Source organism: Falco naumanni, chromosome W, assembly GCF_017639655.2.
Source record: "Falco naumanni isolate bFalNau1 chromosome W, bFalNau1.pat, whole genome shotgun sequence".
NCBI classification, from domain to species: domain Eukaryota; kingdom Metazoa; phylum Chordata; class Aves; order Falconiformes; family Falconidae; genus Falco; species Falco naumanni.
In genome coordinates, this window is record NC_054079.1 from 15,171,889 (window position 1) to 15,185,142 (window position 13,254).

Here is a 13,254-nt window from a genome sequence, read left to right on the forward strand (position 1 = left end):
CCCTTCATCTTTGTTCTGTACTGCAGAGGTTCATGAGAACCAAAATATGATAGTCTGCTGTTACAAGATGCCTTAAAGGCAGAACATAAACAAACATCCTAATCGGTAAATTGAAAATTAGAGTTCATTGTTTTTTCCCCTTAATGAATGCAATTCCACTGGCAGGTATTCAGCTTCTTATTCATATTCAGCTCAGTGAAAGCAAAAATGTACCAGTGGACTAGACAGATGACTGGTTTCTCCCAAAAAGTTGTGCTAAGGTCTGTGTCTTTGAGACAGAAGCTTCCTTGACAGGCTCTGCAAAGTCTTTTCTGAGCCTATGCAGAGGTAATAACTTTTAGGCAAAACACACAACACCATGAGGCATCACAGTCCATTCCTGCAGCAATATAAAATGCACAAGAGTTGTGCTGCAGGAATTTTCATTTGATCCAAAGTTAGAGGCAATGAGGAGAAAGCAGAGAGCAGGATGAGGCAGCTCAGCTGAAGTGAGGAGAATGGGAAGCCCTGAGGAGCAGGGCATGGTTTTTGCTCTGTCATTTGTCTTGAACCATCTGCCTGACCCAGCACAGCCAGCCCCTTGGGAGGCTTTAAGTATGGGCATGGAAAACAGCTTCAGAAATGTATATCTGCTCTGTGGATGGCATTCCAGCCTGAACTTTATTTTGGGTAACAGCAAGTATTTTTCTAGCTTAATTTACAAGGAGAGCCTCCCACAAGGAGTGGTAATGACCCCATTTTATATATGCTTTTGTCAACAGGTTACATGAGCCAAAAAACCTCAAGGCAGAGTCAGGGAGCTAATGCACTCCATTGCCACAGCTGAGCTGGGGGCTGCAGCAAAGAGCTCCAAACTGGAAAGAAATCTGGAAGTGTTTCATGCTCTGAGATACTTTCTCAGAGCAAAGACCACAAGGAAAGTATTTAGCACAGGTATATAAAGTGTGGTAAAATGGTGGGCACGCAGTATAAGTAACTTCTGGTTAAGTGCAGCCTGGTATTTCAAATGTGGCTTTCGTCTTACACAATTTACAAATGTTTTCTGAATATTAAATGTTACTTTTCAATTAGGAAGCTTACTTTGGAAACTGGGTGGAAACTATTTGCAATTACTTATCTAGGATTTTGCATTATATTAGGGCTAGACTTCAAAATTCAGTCTAGAAAGATGAAGCCTTTACCTGTGTTTCCACATAGGATTAACACAGGGGCAGGAGGAAGAGAAGTGTAAGCAGAATATCTTGGTGTTGCCTGGACCTGTTACAATCACATTCCTGTTTCCATGGGAAAAAAAAAAAAAAAAGAAAAAAATATAAACACTTGGAAATAATTTACTATAAATAAAAGACACTGTAGCTGTTTTCAAACCATGCAACTTAGATAATGCTTCAATTCTCCTGTCACACCATTTTTAACAGGATAGAGAAGCAATCTTATTTAAACAGAGTGTTAAATTTTCAGACTCCGCCTTCTGCATGAGAACTGTCTAGCTTAAGATGTCCATCCTTTTTTCTAGGAGTGCTGCCACCCTGAAAGAATGAGGCAGAAGGAAATAACTGGCTTGATCATGTCAGGCAGTGAGTAATGCTGATGTCGAACACCAGCCCTGAAAGATGCTGAAATTGTAAGTCTCGGTGGTTTTCTGGTTTGAAATGCTGAGTAGAGGGATAGTGGATTATGTAGCTGAAGAACTGCTGAAAACGAGTTGTCTTGGTTGTGTCAAAATCTCCTCTGTGATGAGCCTGGAAACCTCATAATGAGTCTCAAGAAAGCCTTTTCTTATGCTAATTATTTCCCTCAACTGTGCATCCAATTTAATGTGTCATTTGAGATTCAGATACTCTGCACGTGCACAAGATTTGAATAACTGATTGAATGTGCACACCAGCTCGTACAGACTTACTCTGCAGAAATAATAAAAAAAAATAATAAAATAATCCTTTCTGACTGTTTTATGAAATCATCACAAAAGATGCTGTACTAACACCACAACTAGAAATACTCCAGATACCTGAAGACCTGGGTCAGGACTACCCTTCAATGGTAAGGTCCATCTCAGACAGCCTATACGACTTTTCACTCTCAATGTGTTCCTTGATTCAGAAAGAAAAGCAATATTCAACCCATTGTTATTTAAATAAGCAAAGCTTAAAACAAAGTGAAAGTTTGTGTTACCTTTTAACAACAAATCTGATCAACCTCCTCCACTTCCATTTTTACATCCTTCTGTTTTCTTTCAAAGAGATCAAACTCTAAAGAAAATGTTAAAGTTGTCCTAGCAAATTCTGTCTGAGCTGTAACAAAACCCCCAAAACCACCTACCTTCAAAAATTTGGAAACCTGCATTTATCATGTGGAAAATTAGGAATAAATTTTGTTAGTCAAATGATTGTCTTTTTTTTTTTAAGTGCAGTCACTGTGATGAATATTGATCTGAGTCATTTTGTCCACACATTCCTTTTCCCTTGCTTGTCAAGAGCAAGATAATAATCTCTTCTCTACAGTTAAAAACTACAAGAACGTCTGCACTGCAGATCTCAATATACTGTAAGGATCTCTGAAGTAGCATATAACAGAAATTAGACCAGAAATAATGTCTGCAGAACAGTTCATGCTTTCTCTGCAGAGCACCTTCACACAGCATGGCATGGTGGTCTTCTGAGTCTACACAGCTCAAGCAACCTGTTGACATTGCTCACTTTTCAGCAGATTCAGCTCACTTTCTGTCTTTTTTCTGATCTAGAAAAAGGGAAGATAAAGGAGTGATCTCTCTAAGGCAACCCTAGATCCACAGACTTTCCATGCAAAATATTACTGCAATGCAAAATACCGTTTTAGTAGAAGCTGTTGACTGAGGTCTGGTTTGGTATTGTCTAGGTTAATGGGTAAAGAACTATAAATAGAAATTGGTTTAATCCCTAGTTCAGGCCCATGTGGCTAAATTTTAGGACACCATGTATACACATTTTAGGGATAAATAAATTTTTGCATGGAGCCAAAAATGCAGCAAGCATTGTTGTGCTGCTAAGTAACAAAGAACATGTGTCTGCATCAAAACTGTTGCTCAGATACATAAGCATAAATCGTGTTCAGGTGGTCTCAACCATGTAGGAATTGTTTATATGACCCTTATGGTCAGGTTTCAGTGACTACCCTTCTCAGCAGATTCTTTGACCCTCATAAATACATTTTGGTTTTACCCAGTGTCTGGCACCATATAGGGAGCTGCTATAAGGGTGAACCCACTGATACTTGAAGAAGTTCACACCAGTTAACAACATTAGTCCCACAATAGTTTAAGTAATTTTAACACCATCAACAAAGTGAAAAAGTAGAGACAACAAGATGACAGCGCCTGTTGATTTCCAGCCAGCACTTCAATATTTTCCCTAAGGTAAACCTTCCAACCCAAGGAAGCATTTCATTTATGACAGAGCAGCGTAGTGGTGGCAGCAGCCAACTTTCAAAGTAATTATTTCTGTTAAACTGAAGTGGGCTTTAAACGTTTCATTCAGATCAATTTATTCAAAAGTGTTTAAGGCTCAGCCAAGTTTACTACTGTTGTGGTCGTGGGACACTTTATGGTTTATCATAATGTTTGATCAATTGCAGTGGGACATGAACAGAGGTGAAATGCAAAGGAGGTGGGGAAAAAAAATCTGTTGGGTGTTTTTTCTGTTGTCAATATTTCCATTTGTGGAGCCATTTTTGTGGTTGACGAGGTGGGAGGAGGTTGGGGGGAGTCTGGGATGTAAGGCAGAATTAACTGTTGAATATCTATTCTCCAGTGGAGGGTTAAAGTTTATGAAAGATTTTAAATCCTTCTTTTCCTTTCTAATTTTGAGTCTTCCTTTTACTGCTTTTTTTCTTTTTCCTTTTTTTTTTCCAGCTCTGTCTCCAAAGAAAGCAATAAGCCTGTCAAAGAAGGAATTAATTAAGCAAATCAATCAGTTTTATTAAGGAATTACAAAGCCCATGTGCAGCATTAATTATTCAGATAATGGTACATCTGTAAGCCTTTCTTTTCAATTATTGATGAGTCACTATCTATCATCCTGTTTTAGTACTGATTTAGTTGTGAATGAAGCCAGGTCATTCAGCCATAGCATATGCCAGTTATGAGAGTTGCTAGATGACTAGAGGTGGGAGAGAGAGAAAGATGAGAGGTATCATTTATTTCCATCCACAGTGATTGCAAATATTAAATATTTCAGGGCACGTGCTTTTTTCAGAAATGCAGATGAAATGGAAACTGTCCTTCCTTGCTGATATCATCTGTGTGATCACCTTTGTTCAATGAGGCAATGCATGCCCATTTTTTGCCTCTGCAATATCCATGCAGCTTTTCTGTTGACTTTATGTGAGGTTCCCCACTAATTCATAAGGCCCGGCAAAATGAGATGCCTTTCCATTGTCACAAGAAAGTTATAATTTTGCATCTGCTGATCAAGGCAACTGTTCTCATTTTTCTCTTTGCTAGGAATTTCATGACAACTGCTTTAATAGAGAGCCCTTCTGCAGCCCTAGGCTTATTTTTCATGCTCACCTTATTAGATATAATATACAGGGAAGCGTTCTCCTACCTGCTTTCATAAGTGGGGAGAAAAGGGATTGACCTCATAATGTTGAAACTCAAGCAATCAAACAACAACTTCTTCATCACTTGCTGCGGGCATTTCGGGCGAGCGGGAGTCAGATTCAAATACTCATGGAGTTCAAGATCTGATCCGTTTATTATACAAACCAAGTAACTTTTATAAGGCATTCGGTAAGCGCGTCATAATATGATTGGCTATCTTACAAGCGTATAATAATATGATTGGTTAACAATTGCTTATTGGCAAGAGTTCTGTTTCTGCTTGTTCTGGCACGTAAGCTCTTTTCTGCCGTTTCCCAGCTCCTCTTATCGCGTCCTGCTGGCCCTGGTTTTGTGAAGCATCTGCAATTTGTTCCTCCCTCTTCATTCCACTGTTCTGGTCGTGACCTCGTCTTATTTCTTCAGTATTTTTCCACTTGCTTCAAAATTCAGTATAATCATTCAATACAGCAAGAGCCCCAACACCTCCCCCTTTCTTTTTAAATACAGCATTAATACTGCGTTCCACAGAGCTCTGAAAACATTGTAAAAGGCAAGGCACTAAAAGTAACAAAAGAATAACAAACAACAATATCAACACAGCAAGAGCCCCAACACCTCCCCCTTTCTTTTTAAATACAGCATTAATACTGCGTTCCACACAGCTCTGAAAACATTGTAAAAGGCAAGGCACTAAAAGTAACAAAAGAATAACAAACAACAATATAGACAGACCTTGTTTCAGTAAATCCCTCAACCACCCTCCAATGCCCAAAGAAGCAAACCACGCATCTATACCTGAAGAACCTTCTTTAACTTGATGTATACGAACTCTTAACTCCTCCAGCTGTCGGTGGATACTTCGTCCCATTTTCCCCCTCTCCTCAGAAACAACATTAATTGCAGGAGAGTGTTATAATCTAACGTTCCTCCCTCCTGAGGCCATTTCGCATCACTCCCCAATTTATACAAAGGCCACCACTGATTACAATATTTAATCCATTTCCTTCTATTTTCGGTACCACCATGTCCTACGATATCACTCCAATGTTTTAATATACAACCCAAGGGCGATTTTTCACAGGGCTTACTCCTTCCATTTCCCATTTTACAATTTTAATTACTTTTTCTCCGGTCGCCTTAGCCACCCAAGGTCGGAAACACGGATAGAGCTCCTTGCTCATATTGCACTCAAACGCATGTCTCAAGCACTCTTGCACTCACACTCAGTCAAAATAATTAAGCTATACACGGAAAATCAAAATGCGCATCTCAATCACACCATTCACACTCTCCGGGCAGCCCTCAGTCACACAAGCAGTAATTTTATACGGTACCGTGCACTTATGTACAACTTTTAGGAACACTGACAGTTCACAAAGTATGCATTTCAATGAACAATTGCCAAAAAACAAACAACAAACAAAAAACCCCCACATTTTTCCTGGTCTTAAGCAGAGTGTTAAGTTTTCCGCTATTTGCCACGAATTACCAGAATATTATTATTTTTCAACATACATTTCATAACTCCAAGTTTTGAACATGTAACAAGACAACACATAGAACAAACAAGACACAGAGCGCTATTTCAGTTGTTACATTCTAGGAATTCCCCAATTGTTAAGACAACCTAAAGGAAGTTTTTAGCTTCCCCCCCTTCCCCCCCCTTTTTTTTTTTTTTTTTTTTTTTTTTCCTCTCCTCCTGGGGACTGCGCTGCGCGCCGGACGTCTCCGTGCGTCTCACCAGCCGCCCCGTTACTAAACATATCGTTTTATCCGCGGATCCAGGGGTTCTCTTCTGCTCCCGGGTGAACAGCTGAGAAGAGGAGGCTCCTCCGAGGAAATCTCCCGGGGCGCGCCTAGGAGCGTCCGCTCCGCAGCTGGTCCCTCAGCCGAGCAGAAATCCTCCTGCCTGGCTCGCCAAACTGACGTGCGGAATTAGACTCTATAACTCGAAAGTTATAAAGTAGGTATGTTTATTGCGCGCAGATGCACGGGGGATCGCTCCTCCACAAGCGTGCATACCCGAAGTGATGAACCATCCCACATTTATACAATGAAACAAATGAATATTCAATTAACGCCTATACATATTCGTTACCTAAACCCCGCTTCGTATGTTAATTAGCTTATCAGTCCGTTTCCTGGAATGTGGTGGTCTTGCAGGTTTGTAGGTGATTCATGTTCTTGTGACCATCTGATCTTCTCCAGCAAGGAAACTTAGCACTCCCTCCCTCTAGATAGCATTGGAATATCTCTCATCCTTTTCTCTTTTTTTTTTTTTTTTTTTTTTTTTAAATAGCCCCTTTTGTTAGAGGAAGAAGGGCAGGCGTCTCCCCAAAACTGTAGTTGTCTCCTCAAAGCTGTGTGCCTATGTGACCAGACACCGCACCCATGACTAGTCACCATACCCACATTCCTTGAGCAGACATATACAATCACAATCGATGTCCATTGTCCCCATTTCACACTATTTCTCCATATCAAAATTACTTTATGTAATGCCAGAAACATCAGTCTCAGGATGAAATATAACTTACAACTTGATTTCAGCATTGCTCCTACCAGCTTTGTCCAAAGTCACACAATCATCTTAAAGTAGCCAGAGGCCATGGTGCATTTTAACACTGGTCAGGAAGTCAGATCTCAACTTTCACCTTTGCAAAGACAAACATGCTTCAAAAAATGCAGTCTGTTATTTAGGAGCTGGTGGAGCTGTGCCGTTCCCACCCCAGCAGTTTTACATCCAGTACTCGCAATTGCCGGTAATAATGTCTGTCTGCCGCTTGCCGTTTGTTCCTTATCAGGACACCAGGGTGGTAATTCATCATCTAATCCCCACGCTATTCGTTCAGCAGTAGTCATTACTGGATAAGCTTTAGATGTATAATCGGGGGGATTTTCACACGGAGGTTGCCCCTCTGGCTCTTCCTCCGACTGAGCAGTAGGATCGCCGGGAGGCCGCACTGCAGCTTTAACAGCTGCAGCGACTTGCGCCTCGCCGTGTAACTGCGCGACCATACCCCGTACAGCCCGATACGTGCGAGCCAAAGTCTTTACCCCCTTAGTCCCGACTTGCACAGATTCCCACAAGTCCTCTCCCACTTTCTTCCATGTTTCATTATTGTATACATCTTGCGTAGAAGCAAGGTAACCACGGCGGTGACTCCAACATAGCAGATCAATTACTGCCTGCCGTGAGACTGGCGTTTCAGTTTTTTCTGCCAATTTCATTAAACTGTCTATGATTGCTTTTTCCACCATTGATGCAGTGATTCCCATCCTGCTTAAATTTCCTGACTCACCAGTCAGCCGTGCACGTTCCGCCTTTCTTCAGGCGCCCAGCTCTCTCTCCGCTGGCAGCAGGATCCTCGCCGGCTCCGCAGCTTGTAACACGATCCTTAACGAATCCTCCTGACTTTTCGACCGATCCACATGTCGGGGTCACCAGATGCTGTGGGCATTTCGGGCAAGCAGGAGTCAGATTCAAATACTCATGGAGTTCAAGATCTGATCCGTTTATTATACAAACCAAGTAACTTTTATAAGGCATTCGGTAAGCGCGTCATAATATGATTGGCTATCTTACAAGCGTATAATAATATGATTGGTTAACAATTGCTTATTGGCAAGAGTTCTGTTTCTGCTTGTTCTGGCACGTAAGCTCTTTTCTGCCGTTTCCCAGCTCCTCTTATTGCGTTCTGCTGGCCCTGGTTTTGTGAAGCATCTGCAATTTGTTCCTCCCTCTTCATTCCACTGTTCTGGTCGTGACCTCGTCTTATTTCTTCAGTATTTTTCCACTTGCTTCAAAGTTCAGTATAATCATTCAATACAGCAAGAGCCCCAACAATCACTGAAGAAAAATGAGTGTATATAAATAGTTACTGATGGGAAAAGAACCTCATAGTAAAGGAAACCCTGGATCTCAACGAAATTATCTCATAATTGAGAGAACTCACATTCCACTTGAGAGCAACTGCAGAAGGCCAAAATTGTGAGGAAACATGATGAGCATTGTGCAGTAATATAAAGACAACAAGCTTCATTTACTACTGCCCTTCAGAATATGCGGCTGTTTCAAGACGCTTTCCATTCTTTCTAAACAATCTGAAAGATTACTGAATATAGACTACCCAGTAAACAGAAAAAGGTATAGAGGGTATAGATCTGGCTTGTAGGAAGATTGTCTCACCTTGGCCTGTTCTATGTTTTCAGGCAAATGGGGTTCTCTGTGATTTGGTCTCTGGCAGGCTGACCATGGGTGAATGTTGCAATTTACTCTGCCCAGCTAAACCCACACAGAATAAGGATGACGTCTCTTCCTACCCACCAGTGGCTCCACTTTCTGCCGTGGTGTTTGCAGGTACATGGAAATGAGGCAGGAACAAGTGCTGTTTCTGCACACAACATCGAGGTGCAACCACTGGGCTCCCCCACCCGCATCTATCTCCAGAATACACACTTGATAACTTTAAAACCATCTGTTCCTATCTTTCCTGCACTGACAAGACAGGAGCCGTACTTCAGGGCATAAGCTTATCTCTAGTTGAGGTCAGAAAGGTATTTATTGAACTAAATAACTGGTTTCATTAAATTGACTGTGTGCCTTTCTGAGAGCACCCAGCCTTGGTCAGTGTGTGATACTATTCAGGATTAGAAATGCTAATGTCCTCCTCACAGAACAAAGACTGCTCATTAAACAGAAACGTGTTCCCCAGTCCTTCTACCTTTGCACCTGTTAGATCAACATGAAAATCTGCAGCACAGTAGTATTTGTAAGAGGTGAAACTCAGAGGGGTAGAGTGCCATCCCTTCACTTTCTATCAGCTTAGCATAGAAATGCAATGAGAATTCATTGCTATCTTGCCATGTGTGTTATTTTGCTTCAGCTCTCAGCTAAAAGCCATGAATGAGAAATACTAAGAAAATTAATGACAAAGTTAGGAGTGAGAATTTTTTCTCACTTCAAAAAGTTTGGTGTTGGCACAAAACTTGACCTTGAATACGAAGATGCCATCCAAATCTGCTTCTCATTTTCATGTAGAAACCTAAAGGTGTAGTTACTAGTCTAAAGTAATGTTGCTTAGACAGTTATAAATTCAATTTTACTAATAAGAAGCAATTAGACTTTGGAAAAGAACTGGATGAAATCTGTGAATTAAAAGCTGGGGGGTTAAGGAACTAAGCTTCACAGTTCCTGGCCATTTTTATTTGTTACTCTATGTGAGAAATGTGCCACTTCTTGTAACTGTGTGGGCTTTCTGTCTTCCAATGATATCTATTACTCGTCCACTGACAGCTGCTTTCTGGCTGTAGCCTTAGGCTCAGCACACACTGCTATCACTTTGCCTCAACAATGCTGTCCTGCTTTGACTTTTGCCAAATTGTATGTCATATATGCTAAAAAATCTCTGCAGTTAAGGAAGAAGAAAAACCCCAACGAGTAACTGTTCAGTATGGCAATGTAGAAATAAAAATAACTTTAATATATATAGATGGACATATGTATATATAACCCCTGCATAATATTATAGCTGACACTGACTGCAGCTCACTTAAGGGGTAACTCTAATGTAACTAGGAGAGTAATAAGGCAACACCTTTGGAGGTAACACAAGTACTCCATCATTTCTCAAGGGCATATATTGCCACTGTGTTGGCATCTTTGAGGCATCACCTTCCAGTGACCAAGTGGGGTTTTTTAAAGGAACACAAAGAAACATCCCATATTTTGGGGGTCACATGTCTGACAACCTAGATGGGGCCAGAAGCATGCTTTGGTGTGGGTCAGAAGACACTTGTGCCCGCACAGGAATCCCTTTCTGTTATTGTCCCCCTGCCACCATGAAAATAATGAAGTTTCCAGTTCTGTGATTTGAGAAATGGAAGGCAGGACACACCTTGTGCTCAAAATGAACAGATAGATCAAGTCCAGACTTTCTTTGGAAAAGCAGACAGATCAGTGTGCCCAGCTGAACCTGTGCATTCTACCCTGCCTTCTAAAAGGATGTGCTCGGAAATGGGACAAATCACCTCCAGTGCGGAGGCAACACCACCACCAGTCAGTCCTAAAAGACGATGGTGCTGAATAATTACTTTCCCCAGCAATTGTGATTCAGTATGTGCAGTATAAAGCCCATATGCAACCAAAACAGAGTCTACAGTGGCATCACCTATACAACATCTCAGAAAGAATATTTCCTGAAGCGGTCAAATCACAAGGGCTGATGTCTCCGATTCTTGCAAGAAAACTCTATTAGCTATCTGAAACCACGTGCTCAACGTTTTGCCTAATACCAAAGATTTTAATTCCCATGTCAGAGTGCTACCTAGCACTGTGCTGGAGTTTGACTCAGCAGTCAGTCAGATAATAACCTCGTCACTTTTTTGCATCATTCATGGTTTAACTGCAAGTCTATGTTAGTGAAATTCCTACAGATGGCAATGAATCCTCTCCTTCTTTATACATAGGCCGAATTTGGCTTGATCTAGATACATAATTTAGTTAACAAATGTAATCCTTCACTTTCCTTTAATATGGTAAAAATTTCCAGTGCTATAGATAGCGCAGAAAAAATATTTTCTGTGTTGTGATTTGTGATGCTCTGATATTCAGCAAATACAAGAAAATGGTGAATGAATTGAATATTTATTGCAATATCCCCCAGGTTTATCTGCCCTGCTTATCTAGCTGCAGGACTGAAATTCTAAGGAAGGCCACTGCTTCCCCCAGTTTCCCCACTAATCAAAGGTATCCAAGCAATAACTACAGTCATGCAGTGTCTCAGTCAGTGCTGTATGTTTTGTTGGTTTCCTCTCCATTCCTTTAGGAGAGCCTCATTATTTCAGTGATCAGATACTGTGTTCATGTCTGTGAACATTATACCAAGTTTACCAAGTTTATCCTGACACTGACAGAAAGGAAAAACCTGATTCAACAACCTCAACGGTCCTCAGATGTTCATTATTATTTCTTTTACTGACAGACTTGGACACCTTAATTACAGAAGCATGTGATTGTGACAGGTGCTTTACAGGTATGGAAGAAATAATGGCCTCTGCTCCCAAAATACTAGGCAAGAGAAAGGCAAAACCTTAAGAGCCCCTTAGGAATTCAGGGAGCAACAAAACACCACTGGCTATTGCTGTTGTTAATGTATTGACAGGCTTTTGGTGAAGGTGTTATGGTAAGGAAGAGCTTTAAAGAAAGAATCTGAAGGAGACCGCAGAGTTGTTACAGCTCTTGTTTATAGGAAAGGCCAATGAAACCCCATGAGAATAAGTACAGTGGAAAGTACAAAGTGATTGAAAATTTCACAAGCTGATGATGCAAGTTAAACACTGCATGCCAACTGGAGGTCAGAATTATCCTCCTGACAGTAAATGAGAAATTATGTACAGCAGCATCCTGAGCTACGACTGCCTTTTGCACTTGATGTGAGAGAAAAAAGGGAGAGGCTGAGGAGACGAAGGGAAAAGACAGACCAGCCGAGGCTGCCCATCAAGAAAAATATTGTCTGCAGCATTCTCACCCAGATAAAAGGGATGTTATAGAAACAGATACAAGGTGGTGAAAGGAGAGGTGAGAGTTTTCCAATGTGAATGAATGTGAAAAGCCATATTGCAGAGATGATCTGAAGAAAGAATCAATCAGTCTTACAATGTGGGTGCTGAGGGCCTGGGGAGATCTTTGTATCACAGATGTCACATACATTTGCTGGGCTAGATGTAAACAAGCGGGATAGTAGCTATCCAGAGCCTGGCTGCGGGGAGCACGAGGTGGGAAGGAGGCACAGAATAAGTCCTCACTTCAGATGCAGCCCAGGGCAGAGAGACCCAGGAAAAAAGGATGCAGAGGCTGGACTTGGATTTCAAGTTAAAATATCCAGAAACAGTTTTGACTACTGAACTTATCCTCACTATAGCTGAAACAGTAGATCAAAGTCTTCTGTATCATTTGCCAACTTGCCAACATTTCACTCTTCCTAACATTGCTGCTTTAACTTTTTGTTTATTTGTTTGTTTAAAGGTATAAGCATACTGGTAAATCAGAACTCTTCATGTTCTTCAGTTTGCCTTTGAAGTTTTCTATCTCTTTTTTAGCTCTGATCTATCCCCCTCCATCCCCACCCCCCACCCACCCCCAGTTCTGCTAGTTGACATTTCATCTATTTATGCAACCTCCTTTTCCAACTGTCTTGTCCAGATGATTCACTAACAACTGGACTAATGGCCCTCTTGCTTCTTAGCAGTTGAGAGGGTGAGGGAATGAAGGGGTCAGGCCATCAGCAGCTGCAAATTTGTGCCACACCATTGGTTTAATTGAAACAGTGCCAGTTTACACCAGCGGATAATCTAAGCCTGGGGCTCAGTTCAATCTAAGCACAAGGAAAGAAGATCTCCAGTCTGTTCACCCACCTAAATTGGTTACCTAAGATATGTTAAAACTAAAGTTGGTTACCTATTGGTTCTTCAGATTAGCAGTGTGCTAAGGAAAAAAAAAAAGGCATCAGCATCCAAAGATTTGCTTTCTTTCTGATGACCCTCTCAAAGACATCGGCATCTTCACACTTTATATACACACATTTGGTTTTGCGGGGGGGGGGGGGGGGGGGGGGGGGGGACCAAAATCAAAATAAACAGTAAGACACTGTCACAGCTCCATTAACATAGGATAA

At 41.2% G+C, this 13,254-nt stretch overlaps 1 long non-coding RNA gene across 3 annotated transcripts; it reads left to right on the plus strand.

Moving 5' to 3' along the window:
• Positions 1–853: 853 nt before the first annotated feature.
• LOC121080521 lies at positions 854–12,815 on the plus strand. 3 transcript variants are annotated; one of them, XR_005825400.1, is made up of 4 exons: positions 854–933; positions 1,517–1,624; positions 3,890–4,003; positions 8,792–12,568. It is a non-coding gene; the product is annotated as an uncharacterized LOC121080521 (long non-coding RNA). The 3 variants fall into 3 exon arrangements; XR_005825401.1 differs by adding an exon at positions 12,783–12,815 and having other exon boundaries at positions 860–1,624; positions 8,792–8,939; XR_005825399.1 differs by having other exon boundaries at positions 860–1,624.
• Positions 12,816–13,254: the final 439 nt, after the last annotated feature.